This window comes from Protopterus annectens, chromosome 5.part0, assembly GCF_019279795.1.
Source record: "Protopterus annectens isolate FY-2018-M chromosome 5.part0, PAN1.0, whole genome shotgun sequence".
Lineage (NCBI taxonomy): Eukaryota > Metazoa > Chordata > Ceratodontiformes > Protopteridae > Protopterus > Protopterus annectens.
In genome coordinates, this window is record NC_056735.1 from 606997239 (window position 1) to 607012228 (window position 14990).

Genomic DNA, 14990 nt, shown 5'->3' on the forward strand with positions numbered 1-14990 from the left:
AAGCTAAATCCCCTATACCACAGACCATCCTCATATCTGCTTCCTAAACGTTAATGCTAGAAGCATACTTAAGAAAATCCAGGACCTAAATGCCCTATTGGCACTAATCAAACCAGATATTGCTGTGTTAACTGAAACATGGCTCTAACCAAAACATCATGACAATGAGATTACCACCCCTAGCTACAATATTATCCACAAAGGCAGAGTACAGAAAAAGGGAGGTGGTGTTGCAATAATATTCCAAAATCATCTCACCATAGAACAACTAGATTATAACACCCAAGATGCCAAAGATGTGGAACTAATCCTTGCCAGATTAAAATTAAACTCCAGTAAACACATAGTTATTGCAGGTGGCTACATCCCACTAGGCATATCACTCAAATGGAAAACCTGCTTAATTGGATGTCCAACTGCATCCACATGAAAACATACTATTAGGAGACTTTAATATTGACTGGCTCAACTGCTCCAGCCATAATCCCACTGCCTTTATAAACCTCCACAGGTTTACCCAAACTATAACCACCCCCACTAGAACTGACATAACATCCAATCACCAGTCCATCTTGGACTGGATCCTGGTATCTGACCCCAATCTTACACAGCAATATGGCTGTCTTCCAGATACCCTAAGTGACTATCATCCTACCTACCTAATTAGGAACAAATCCCAAACCATCAGCCAACCTATCCTCAGAGTAGTTTGTAACAAAAACACCTTCATACCTATTAACTTCATCAATACACCAAAAAATTGCAACTGGACTCCCTTAAAGCAATTATCTCTAGACAAAACAATTGAATACTTCAACACAACCTTCCTAAAAATCCTGGACCAATATGCACCCTCCCGAACCATTAGAATAAAAACTAATTATGCCCCATGGCTAACAAATCCCACTGAAACTATACTGAAAGAAAGGGAGAACAATTGTTCTCACTATCAAAAAAACAAAACCACTACCTTAAGACAAAATTACCTACAGCTCCGGAACAAAGCCAAAAAACATATCAAACTAGACAAATCTAACTACTATCAAAACCTACAAGAAAAATATGCTCATAACCCCAAAAAATTCTGGAACACAATAAATTGTATACTGCACCCCTGAAAATCCACTACACTAACCCCTATGCTACCAAATAATCATGAAAACATACCCACACAATTTAATAAATTCTTCACTGAAACAGTCCAGACCCTTGCCAATGCCCAAAATAATAGTACTACCCACCCCACACCAATAACTACCATAACCCACCCCAATACACAAAACAATACCCCCTGTTTTCAACTTCACCCAGTGTTCACCAAGGCAGTTTCTAAACTCCTTAAGAAACTTAAACCAACCACTCTAGCAGCTAAGCTACTAGCAGACTTCCTTCAATTATCAGCTGAAGCTATAGCCTATCCAGTCTCCATTCTCATTAATAGATCTCTGTCAGAATGCAAAGTACCAGCCTCTTGTAAAACCTCCCATATCATCCCACTGCACAAAGGAGGTAACTCCTTAGAACTTACCAACTATCGCCCTATAGCTATCTTACCACTGTTATACAAAATATTAGAAAGAGTAGTTCATACTCAACTTATGCAATACCTCCTGAATAACAACCTACTCTCCATATCCCAGCATGGCTTTAGACCTTCCCACAGCACCTCAACAGCACTATTATCATTTACCAACATAGTTAACCACCACAGGAACAAGGGTCTATTTACTTCTTCCATATTCTTAGACTTATCAAAAGCCTTTGACATGGTAAACTACAGCATGCTTCTTACAACTCTAGCTACCCTAAATATAAGTCCCTGCTCTGTACCATGGTTTAACAGTTATTTGTCAGATCAACAGCAAGCTGTCCTATTGCAAGACCAATTGTCCCCCCTGCTACCAGTAACTATAGGAGTCCCTCAAGGGTCTATCCTTGGCCCTCTGTTGTTTTCCCTATTTACTAACCAGATATCTTCATCTTTACCAACTGCCTCAGTAGTACAATATGCTGATGACATCACCCTTATATGTGCTGCCCCCACCCTAAGTGAACTACAAACCCTAACCCAAAACACCTTCATCCTAGCCGAAACCTGGTTCACTAACATCAAACTTCTTCTTAACTCCAAAAAAACAAACTAATTATTTTTGGCCCAGGTAGATCTCCCCTGAGCAATAACTTCATCATCAACTCCAAAGAAAACATTCAAATTAGTCCAACCACACAAGCTAAGCTGCTAAGCATAGAGATAGACAATAACCTGAAATAAGACATCCACATAGCACAAACAATCAAGAAAGTTAATTAAAAGCTAGGCATCCTCTACATGAACAAACAGTTTATGACTAAACATACCAAAGTCACCATCGCTCCCACTCATCTTCTATCCAAACTCCTCTATGCCTCTCCTATCTTGATTAATCTATGCCAAACCGAACTAAATAAAATGGAATCTTGCTATAATAAGATTGCCAAGTTTGTATCTGATGCTTCTTACAGGTCCCACCACTGTCTAACCCTAAAACAGCTTAACTGGCTTGAGTTGCCACATATACTCATGCTCAATCAACTCTCTATAGCTCACAAGCTCTACTACCTCTCAGAGTTAACCCCAGCACTTTAGCATTTAATACAGCCCCACATTCCCATTAGAGCCCTATGATCTAACAGCCAGAACCTAATAACTGTCATCCAACATAAAAACAATGCTGGTAAATCACTCTTTGCCAGCACCATTGCCAAAACCTGGAACACACTACCAATCCATATAACTTCTAGTACCTCCTTCAATCATTTCAAAAAACTCCTTAAAACCCACTACTTAACTAACTGGCTATGCTTATGTTACACTCCAGGTTAAATCTAACTGTGTCACATGTTCAGATAAGTATAAACAGATTTGCCCTAAAAAGCTTGTAAACCCAGATACTGGTAAAAAAAAAAATAACTTTTTTTTAAATTTTTGACTATGTACTTCAATGTTTTTACTATGTACCTCAATGACTGTCTAAACTGTTAACTTCTAACCTATTATGTATTAAAATCAGTTGTATGTTCTATATTTTGTTCTCTCATGTACTGCATTCTATTGTACTGTGGAGCTTTTCTCCCCAGGCCTCAGCTGAAAATGGACCTGTGTCCAGTCAGACTTTCCTGGTAAACAAATGTAAATAAATAAAAATAAATACATAATGAATCCCATACCATAATTATATTTGTTTCTGGTTTGTAATTAATCTCTAGGAAAAGCTGAAGTTCAGAAGTTAAATTCTTTGATTTTTGCAATGTATGAAGGAATCCTTGAAGTAATAACTAACAATTTAAACTGTGTGTGAATTTCCAATACCAGGGAGTTATGGTCTGAAAATGGACATGGCTGTATCGAAAAATTAAAAAATTTTGAATATAAATCATGAGAGACATATATTTTATCAGTTCTGGTTTGGGTTCTATGTCTATAGTCTTGATGCAAGAAAAGTAGTGAATTAGATCCTATAGCATCATAAACATCTCTTAGTTTAAATGTCTCTATCCATTTTTTAATAGTTTAGCTGTGGATAACAGTCAGGGGATTTCTTATTTGTGGTTTCTGTGACATCTGTAATACAATTCAGGTCACCTCCTACTATTATATTGGCTTTAGATGTAGTTATAATGAGGTCTAAGTGCTTCTTAGCTAATCCTAGCCCCATACCAGGGAACCAATATAAATTCACTAAAGTCTATATTCTATTGTTGAATTTTAATATAACTATAGCTATGAGCCCATCCCCATCCACATATTTGTAGATAACTTCTGGATTAGATGAGGTCTTTTTCCGAAGTATTGTCACTCCTCTAGTCTTTGATTTATGATGATTAAGCTAGTATTCTGTAATTAATAGGATCCCATTTAAATGTGTCATTTATTTTAAAATGGGTTTCTTGAAGAAAGACTAATTGAGCTTTATTTAGTTTTAGGTATTTCAATAAGTTAGATCTTGTGTTTGAGTTGTTTAAGCCATCAGTATTTAAAGACACCAAAGTCAGTTCCATGTCAGGATTTTTTTTAAGTTAAGAAAAACAACTTTGTATTAATAAAATCTTAGATACGTAAAACTTCTCCTGTGTAGTTAACTCTATGTTAATTAAAGAGTTCCTAATTATCGTAATCAGCATTGTTTTTTTTTCATGAGGTTTAATAATAAAAATTTTTTGTCAGGCATTTTAAAACTAGAGAAAAAAAGAATAAAAGCCTGTTAACAAAACTTGCATATGTATAAATTTTAACCCACATTATCATGGAGTGAAGAACATTCCTAGTCTAACAGACAAAAATAAATCTGTTAGACAAACCTTCCTAACCACCTTCTTTCTCTTTTCGAGCCTATAAAACAATAAATATTAAAGGAGAATAATTTATAAATTGAGTAACCAGTAATGTTTACTTTTCATGTATTCAGACTTTCATTTCTCGTATAAATAAAATTGTCAACATCAAACAATTGTCATCAATGCATTGCTAAAGTAAAGATGACTTGTCATGTTATATAAGAAACAAACAATACAAGAATTCTTATAACTATTATATTTCAATGTAAAAGAAATAAAAATAATGTGAGCAAATACATTCTTAGCCACTAACTTGACTTTCCAAGTATTATTCATTTAGTCTTTATGCTAAGTAAACTTAATATTCAGAGTATGGAATTATATAAATTTAAATGAAACAAATGAACTAAATTAGTTCCAAATAGTTTCAAGATTAATTTAACATACTTAACAAATCTGTACAGTGTTGATGTTTTCCCTTTCTTTTATATGTTAATTATAGTCACATCTAGTTAACCAGAACAAAAGTAAAGTATCTAAGAGGGATTCTTAACATATCTAAACACTAGGTAGATTATTATCCATGTAACTTATAATAGGCTACAGCGTCCCAAGTTAGGCGTATACCAATCCATATTTTATATAATGTGAACAAAGAAAAACATATATAAAAATAAATAACATTCTATAATTTCAAATCTCATATTAATACCTCGGACTGAATTAATTGTATGCTATCTGAATCTTTACTGGTTTAATAGTCTTTCAACATATAGTTGTAAAGATTCAGCATTATTTTTTTTTCATTACCACTAAAACCATGAATTATGAGCACTACCCCCCCCATCCAGATTAATTTAGTAACTATGCACTGGTAATGTTGACTGTGTCCACATTCAATGTTTTCATTGTGATAATAGCAGATAATTAGTTCAACAGTACAGAAAACTGGACAGCCATTAATAATGGACTCAGAAGTAAATAGATACTTTCTGCTAATATTAAAATAGGTCTTCAATAAGAAAAAAAATCAAATAACCAGCAAGTTGAGATTCTCAGATGATTTTTTGTTGCTATATGTGCACTACACAATTGTTAAATATGCATACTGCGAATATAAAAATCTATAGAAAATTGTTGCAAATGTCTCTCCTCAAAAGTTAAACTTCACTGTCCGGTGTGACAAAGTAAAAACAAAGACTAACAGAATCCAGCTGTGAACTGCTAAGGTTCGAACTCTTCAGAAATATAGTCTTTAATATCATCTCAAAACAATAAATTTACTTCTGTGGATCAGTTCTGAAGAGATCAACAATACATAATCATAAAATAATTGGGGAAATGCTGTTAAAAGACAACCTCATAATAATAATAATGCACATATTTATGAGAGAAAAGGAAAATAGGCAAATGAAACAAGGAAGCAGTACTTCATAATGTGAAAGGTTGGTGGACAACTGAAAAAAGAAGCTGAGAAGTATAACTCGGGAAGAAACAATTTGATTATTATCAGTAACTATTACTTTGCTATCTTTCCCTGATAAGAAAGCCAATCAGAGAGTTACTTCATACTGTTCATGTTGCACTTATAATTCAAGCTCTGTGAAATATGAGAGGTAGACAGTCTGTTACATTTACAACCTCGAGCTCTGTAAAAAGCTTCACCTCCTTAAATTATGAAATATGCTTTTCCGCTCAACCAGTGATCCCAGTTTCATTTGTATTTATCATTACTAGTTGCAACCTCCCTATCAATCAAGCCTCCAGATATCACTCAAATTCAACTCCCCAAATCCATAACAACTTAATAACACTGGTTTCCCCATGCAAACATAACTCTGTTTCCATCCATCCATCCTCACACCCCAAGGCAAAGCAGACTCATCCAAATGCTTCAGCAAGGAAATCCACTCATCTGTTTAAGTCCCATATAAAAGACATCCACCACTTTAACCTCCAAGCATCATGGCCAGGCTCAAATCAAAAACAGAACCCCCACAGGCCTGCAAGGTATCTCCATGATAGCCAAGATTCAGACTTTCATGTATGTGACAGGCATTCATAAAACTTTCTCCTTTCCACCAATGTTAGCTATATTTCCTCTCATTTACTCTTATACTAAGTTAATCAGTCATGTAAGACTTACCTCGCAGTTGAACAATCACTAACATTATCCATGAGCAAGTTCTATTATAACATTTAATAAAAAACAGAGAGAGATAAATGGAATGGATGAACAGAGTTTGCGAGATACATACTAACCAAACCTTATAAAGAGTGAAGCACAGTCCTATCATTGCAAGAGAGAAAATTAACTACTAGCTAGTTAGACTTCATGTTATTCTAGGACAGCAAGCTTTCAGAGCACATCTCATTACTAGACATAGTGATTCCAGAGAAAGAATAAACCACACATCAATAAGTAATAAGAATGTACTGAACTACTGTGGAACTTTCATTTAGTTATTGGCTTACATCAATCACAAGAGTATATCTTGCACATTTTAAGTGAGAATATACTATTCATTTCAATAATTCTACAATCTGGAAAGTAAATATTTTAAACTTTAAAAATAACTGTATGAAAAAATATATACTAATAGTCTTCAAAACTATATATATATATGAGTTGAAAAAAGCCTAACTAATAAACTTGTTGCCCCCTTTATTTTATTTTTTTATAATCATAAGAAACAAGTCATTTAACTATTTAACTTTGATATAAAGTAATTCTATTATATTATTATCAATAGAATAGAAACATTTATTTTTTTAAAACCTTGTAAGTATGTAGTATAATACATTTACATAACATACCTTGTTTGAACTATAGTGTAAACACAATTTGAATGTAATTCAAGTTGCAGTAGATACATTGAGACATTTAGAAGGGATAGCAATTTTTGATGCAGTTTTTTGTTTTTTCTTTTTAACATCAGTCCAGGAAGATTTGTCAGTGACCCCTTTCAACGAAGGAGGTGTCCAATCCATATCTTCAGGTATAGATATAACATTATTGTTTTAATGAATGCAGAGATTCTTCTAAGTTGTTGAAAGTCCTCATTCAGTTTAGATGTAAGATTTTAATTTTGGCAGCAAAGGCAAGTTGAGTTTTGATGTTGATTTGCTTTAGAAGCATTATTAGGGGCCAGGCTTTTTTCTCTGTTCCAAGACTCTGACAGAATATTTATTATCAAACATTTTTGGGTTTTGATTATAGTTTAAAGGGCTCTTTCTCCAGGCTGTCTTTAGGACAATTTTTTTGTCTAAATAAGATAAAAAACTTTATAACAATTGATCTAGGGGGAGTAGATGATAATGTTGATACTGGTCTTTCTAAAGCTCTGTGAGCTCTACCGATGCCAAATGAGAAACCCTCTTTTAAGTCTAAGACTTCTGGAATCCATTTATTTAAGAAAGTGATGATATCTTCTCCTTCAGCTCTCAGGGATGCCAAATATTCTTATGTTAGATCTCCTATCCCTGTTTTCAAGGTCATCCACTTTGTTTAGAAGCCAAATATTTTGTTTGATAAGTAATTCCTTCTGTGTTTCCTCTTCTTTGAGTCTTCTCTCAAAGCCATTCAGGGTGGTTTCTATGTCAGGTATTTTAAATTGATGTTGCTGAATGAGTTATTTAAGTGTATCTGTTTGTTTCTGACAATTTTCCTTGAGATTTTGTAGATTATCCTTAAAGTCATCCATTTTTAATGATAGTTCTTGTATTGCAGTGGTTACCAGTTGCAGTTTTCTTTTTACAGCCAAATCAGTGTGAGAATTCTTTGAAGTACTCATCTCCACAGTTAAAATATTCTCCTTTGTAGTTTGACAGGAAAAAAATTCACCTAAATCTACCAAAGTTTCTAGTTCTATAGTTTATACTTTCATCTATCAATTCTGAATATTTTTTGTTGAAAAAAAATATTTCCTGTATTTTATATTAGTTTTATGGAGCTCTGAAAATCTGCTGCTTTCAGTTAGCCATTCAGGCTCCACCCCCCACAGGTTCTACACTTGATGTTACTGTAGGTATCAGTTGTATTCTTTGAGGCCCTCTTTGTCTGATGATATCAGTACACATCTGTTATATGAGGAAGTATAGTTTGTGGATATTGGTTAGCATCAGCTTTACTGTTTCTATGTGCTTAGGTTACTATGGGTATTCCTTAGGTGGTGAGTGTGTGGTGTGCTATCCTTTGTCTCTTAGAGAGAGAATGGGCATATTATGCACACCTATGTCTTCCAGTTCCCTCTGCAGCTGGAGGTTCTCCCTCAGAATTCTCGTCTGTATGTGCTGAAGATGCTGGCCCTGCCTGTGGTCCAGGAATGTGTGGTCCTGGCACTTGCTGTCCCTGTTACAGCTGTTTCCTGAAGATGATATTATGTAACATGGCACAGACTGTGAGAAGTTCTGTACAGGTGCCCCTTTCGTATTGCAGGGCACCCTCTGATATGTCTAGACAGTGGAACCATGACTTCAACATGAGAAAAAGATGTTCTATGATGTTTCTAGTTTGAGTGTGAGCATCATTGTAGCCTTCTTCAGTGGGTGTGTGTGCATTTCAGATAGGTGTCATGAATCAGGGCTCCAGTGTGAAACCTACATCACCCAGTAGATGGCCTTGTGGAACATCACCTCTAGCAAACCCTGTAAATCTGAGAGGTGTGCCATATATGTGAGCCATGGTAACTGTCTGGGCTGTCAGCACACACAATGATGATGATCCCTCATACATTACAGACAACCTGGCAGTTGATTGAGTGAAATCCCTTCCTGTTGGTGTATGCCTTCCCTGTTCATCAGATGAAGCTTTTATTTCTATTAGAGTGCAATCTATGGCCCTCAAAACTTCAAGGAAATATGCTACAGCATAAAATTTCTGCATTGCTCTTACTTTCTCCTCTGGGGTGCTGGGAAAATAGATCTATTCCCGGTTATGTTCTAGCACAGCATTATGATAGTGGTGCAATATTCTGGAGGCTGAGGCCTCTGACACTCTTAGTATATCCCCTGTGGTTCTCTGGAATATAAAAGTAGTTAATATCCTTAATGCTACATGTAACTTAGTTTCCACTGGTATAGGTTCTCCTCAATTCCGCCCTGGGTCTATGGTTGGGGTGGCAGAGGTTTCAGAGTTCCCGCAGTGTTTCCCTATCAATCCTGTATCACTCTAATATCTCAATATCATGGTGTCTTTGATATGTTAAATGGCATCTGAATAACCTTCTTCTCCTTGGTCATGGTCTATCAGCAGCTGCAGCAGCAGAGATTTGAGCCTGTTGCACATACACATGCAAGAGAGCAATAGTAACCCCTAAGACTGTTTTTTTTCCTAGGTGTGATGGTGCCTGTATTCCAATAGGTTTTGGAGAAAATCTCTCAGCTGTCCAGATTTTGGCAGAATGTCCATATTTCTGTCTCAGAATTTTGGTCTGTTTCTAACAAAATCTGTCATTTTCTGATAAATCACTGTGATGGTCTGATGATTGAAGTTACTAAATAATGATATACATTTGAGTCCTATACTTCATATTCTTCAGGAAAAATGCATGTGATGACAAATCCTATTATTCTATCAATTTTCTAAGTTTCTAAGAACAATATTTAAAATCTGTCCCTATTTTTGAGCCTTTGTCCCCCACATTATGTCTGGCTTTGTCCAGATTTCTTGAACAAATAGGTATGTTTTGGAGTTCATGGCAAAGCGTTACACCAAGTGTACACAATTACTTTATAGCATCCTGAATGGGTCCTCCATCTTGGATTGGTTAATTAGCACCTAATTCAGGTAGTTATGCTTTTGCTAATATATTCTGCCATAGATTCACTTTAGAAGCTCGAAATACTGAAATATAGAAATTCAGTATTTTGAGCCCATAAAGTGAAATCCTGAGAACAGCGAAAGCTCAGAACCGCGAAATTCAAAACCTCAAATACCAGTGGTTTTGAATTTCATGCTTCTGAGGTTTCGCTGTGGTTATGGATTCAGGTAAGTGTGTGTGTGTGTGTTAAGGGTTTTGGGTAGGGGCTGTGGTGTGTGTCAGTTTGTTTTGTTGCTGTGATGTGTGTGTGTGTGTGTGTGTGTGTGTGTGTGTGTGTGTGTGTGTGTGTGTGTGTGTGTGAGGAGAATGTAGCTTGTGTGGTTGTGTTTTGCGTGTGTTTATGTGTAGTGCGACCTCAGGGTGAGAATATTTAAAAAGGGAGAGTGTGGGGGGCACAGCCCCTCCACATGGGGGGTGCAGGGGGCTTGCCCCCCTGCTCTTACATAGTAAAGGGCTTGTGTTTGTGTGTGGGGAGGATGGTGTGTGTGTGTGTGTGTGTGTGTGTGTGTGTGTGTGTGTGTTCAGTAGAAGCGCGAAATTCAAAATCTCCAGTGTGCGAGATTTTGAATTTCGCATTTCTGAGTTTTTGTGGTTTCAAAAATTCGACTTTATAGCTTCAAAATACTGACATTAGATATTTTAGTATTTCGAGGATATAAAATGAATCCATTCTGCCATTTATCTTTGTTTTACAGCTCTACACATAGTATAGAGCCATTTAATGAATACAAAAAAGATCACTATTGCATGCACTATAGCAACAAGATAGCAGCATGATGTGTAGCTGTTTCATGAATCCAGCACTGTAAAGAATAGTATTAATAACTTTTATTGTTCATGAAATATTTATGTGTTTGTCTTATGCTTTTTAAGTTTATTTTTTTAGAAAATGCTCTGGAATGCAAAATGTGTATAGGCTGCTAGAGGTGTGACATCCCATACCAAGTAGGTATCAATACGTTGCAACTAATATAACTAGTGGAAAATACATTGGCATTTATTATCAGAGACTCCTGCTAGTGTTATACGAGGCTATGTAATAAAATAAAATTGTCTTACCCATTGGCAATAAAAGCAACACTTTGCCAATGATAACACTGCAGAGCCAATATGCAATACATCTGCCTACTGTGGCAAGGTGCCATTATTAAACCGTGACACTCTTCAGCACCTTAAACAACCAGTGCAGACTGAAGCTGCATAGTGTGGATTTCTTTGTGTGTACACAAGCGCATGTGTTTGTTTGTATATGCACGTGTATGTGTGAGTGTGTGTGAATGCATATGTGTGTGTCTGTGTATGTGAGTTTGAATAGGACTGTGTAAGTGTCTGTGCGCTTGTATGTGGGAGCATGTGAATGTGTGTGTGTGTGTGTGTGTGTGTGTGTGTGTGTATGTGTATGAGAGAGACATGCTTGTGTATACATATGTCTGTATATGCCAGAGTGCATTAAAGCTAATTGCAAAAGACAGCATTTGACACTGTAGCAGTTTTAAGAAAAAAGCTGTTGCATTCTGCATTAATCATCTGGAGCAACATCATAATTCTGCACCCATTTTGTTCTTTTCTGATTGAACTATAATTTATGGGGGTGGGGGAGTCAAGAGAAGCTCTGAGTCTTTCTATTGCACTTTAGAGGTAAGGAAATGTTATATACAGCATTTTAAAATAATTTGCAAATGCAGCATTTGGTGTTGCAGTGCAGCCTGCATTAGGGATGGTCTGCACCTCTTTCTCTATTTTTCTCTCTCTCCATAGGATGTCCACATGTTTTCTAAAATATTTCCTGCCTCATAGTACCTTTTTTGACAAAACCAGTCTTCCACATCTGACAACATAGCAAATCCAAATGAGGTTTACACTTGCATAACACTGCTCAGTGCTAGTAACCTAAACATGTTATCCACCTTTGAGATGTTCTTAACCCTTGAAAACATATACATCTGTGTAGTCATGGAAACGTGCATGCAACATAGTGACAGCACTCCTTTAGTTTGTTTTATAGCCTACCACTCCTTTATACATTCAGATGAGGATGGCCCTACCTCTGAGGGAGTTGCATCAATTTTTATTTAAAATCCCATCACCTTGCACAAGTTACATTTAGATAATGGCATTGGAAAATGTAAGCACAGCAACATTTCATATCATGGCCAGTAATATTACACCTACCATGATACTAGTGGTCCCTGACAACTACCTCAGCAAATTAGAATACATAACCATCAAATCAAATAAAATCATCTTGAGCAAGTCATTTAGCAAACTTACTATAAAGGAACATACATGATGATTATTAATTATTATCAGCACCTACTCCCTAGATCAATTAGTGTATATGCCTAGTAGGGACCCAAACCTTCTTGACCTGATTTTTACAAATATGCATCTATTATTCAACACAGTCTTAGTTATCACCTCACCTGATAGAACTGGCCATCATGCTGTATTTATCATAAGATCCTAAGGAAAATTACCCTTGAATCTCCCTGTCTTCAGAGTCTTCTCTAAGGCAAACTTTCTAGCACTAGTTACAGATCTTATGAAATTCAAAAGTTCCCCATAATATGATGACATATCTAAATTGGCCACATATATCACTGAGTTTTATTCCCACCTAAATTTTTACATGGATATGTGTGTTCCCATCGATCACAAATATAATGCCAAGTCCAGAAACAACCACTTTTGTGGACCTCAGCAAAAATATAAATAAATAAATAAATAAATAAATAAAACTCTCCAACAAAGGAAAACTCACCAGATCCCATCACTCTAAAAAGGAACTCAAAAATATAAGTAGGGGACTAAGGCAAAAGATCAAATCAAACAAGGCTTAAGATGAATTGAATATAGCTACAACCTCAAAAGACAAGCACAAAGCCACCTTCAACTAAGTCAATAATCTCGGGAACCACACTCAGCAGTGAGTTGATATCATATGGAACCAATGAGTCAGATCTAGAGGATATCATAAACATCCTTGCAGACAAATTTATTTCACACTTCATTCCCTCTCCCCTCTATGTTTCTCGCTCATACACCATCAAATCAACAATTTCTCCTATTTTCACAACAGAGCAAGGATTAGATAGCTTCTTTAAAACAAAGAACACTAGCTCAATGGGTCCAGACAACAATCAAGGCTGTGAACTGCCAGATGAAAGCAAATCAGTACACACCAATTACTTAGAACTGGCAAAGGCTTTTGACCATTGGTATCTCCCAATACTCCATCCTGTTACCATTTTTCTTTGGAGTATACTTTACGATGTCAAGGCTGGCATCTGAGTATGTTGATAACTGTAAACTCGCAGTTGTTCTTAACACCCTGGATGACACCTGTATTTGCTAGGAAGGCCTAATCCATGCAGCTGCAGTGTCTGGACCATATGCTAAAGCTCAATGCTTAAAATGAAGCATTGTATTCTTTGGCAAATAAAGACAACCCCTGAAAATATCTCATAAATGAAATTCCATGAAATCTAATATTGTAGTGATCTGTGCATGCTCATGGACAATGAACTCTACATTGACCACCCATAGTTAGCTAAAGTCTTCATTGCGCACTGACATTGGTCTTGCACCCCTGTTTTTAAAACTGACACATGCCACTCGACTGACCAAAATTTTGCAGTATGTCCCTGTTACCTCATTTTTGTGTCCTGTCTTTTGTGAAATGTTTGATTTTCTAGTAAATCTCTGGGCATTACATTCAGTTAAAACTGCCCATATTAGAGGTTCACACTTATTGTTTGGTAAATGCATGTTGATACAAAACATGCTGTTGCATTAAACTTTTAAGCAAATAAGAATAATATTTAAACATTTTGCCTGATTGTGGGCCTTTGTCCCCCATTATTTTTGTCATTGTCCAGAAATCTTAAGCAAAGAAATTGTAAGGGTTGAACTGACAACAGATTAAATCATTATCTTTTCAGCAAGTAACTTTTCCTTCACCTGAAAAGGAAATTCTTCACACAGAAGTCTTTTTTTGCCAACTGGATTGTGTCATTATAGTCTGTGAACTGTGTAGCAGAAAATGAAAAAAAGTGAAACCTTCAAAAAGTCCATAACTCATCCCAACCAAAGTCTTAACTCTATACAAAAACATACACAACAAGGCTAAGGATTGAGAGAAGTCTAACTGCAGAAATGCAACTTGCTAAAAGATCATTTGTTGAGGGTACACAGTACTCACTTAAACATACTTTCTTATTTTGAAAGAAAAAAATTCTTTTCTTTTGAGAATTTGTTAATTTTTTATTTGTTTTTTAAACAATAGATAAACAAATCAATTATAAAACAAATAAATGACTATTTACATAGGCCCACAGCTGATCAGTACATCAAAGTAATACATATCAACAATTAATATTTTTCAAGCAAGTTTAAGCCAAGATGTATATGAATATGTAATATTAGAAGTTCTCATCTTTATAGTAAGCAATTCACTGCTGCACATACTTTTTGCCATACTAATAAATTCAACACTAGAGGGGGTAGCTTTACTTTTCCAAATTTTATTTTTTCTGGTTAAAGCAAGAATAGACAAAATAAGATGCACTTGGGTTTTTGGAATTATCTCAGGAATCAGAGAATTAAATAAAAGTAAAGATTTAGAAATATTACATCTATCTGACCATGGAGCTTGAATGAAGTTATTTATTTCTTTCCAAAAAGTGGAGATGACTTCATGTTTATGTACCATATGCATCAAGTCAACTATTATTTCAAAATCATATCTCCAGCATTTAATTATATTTGATTTATACACAATTGTCATTTTGTTAGGAGTGACAAAAGCTCTAAGTAAGTTTAATGAAGCTATGCTTTTATCTGTAGATTTTAATA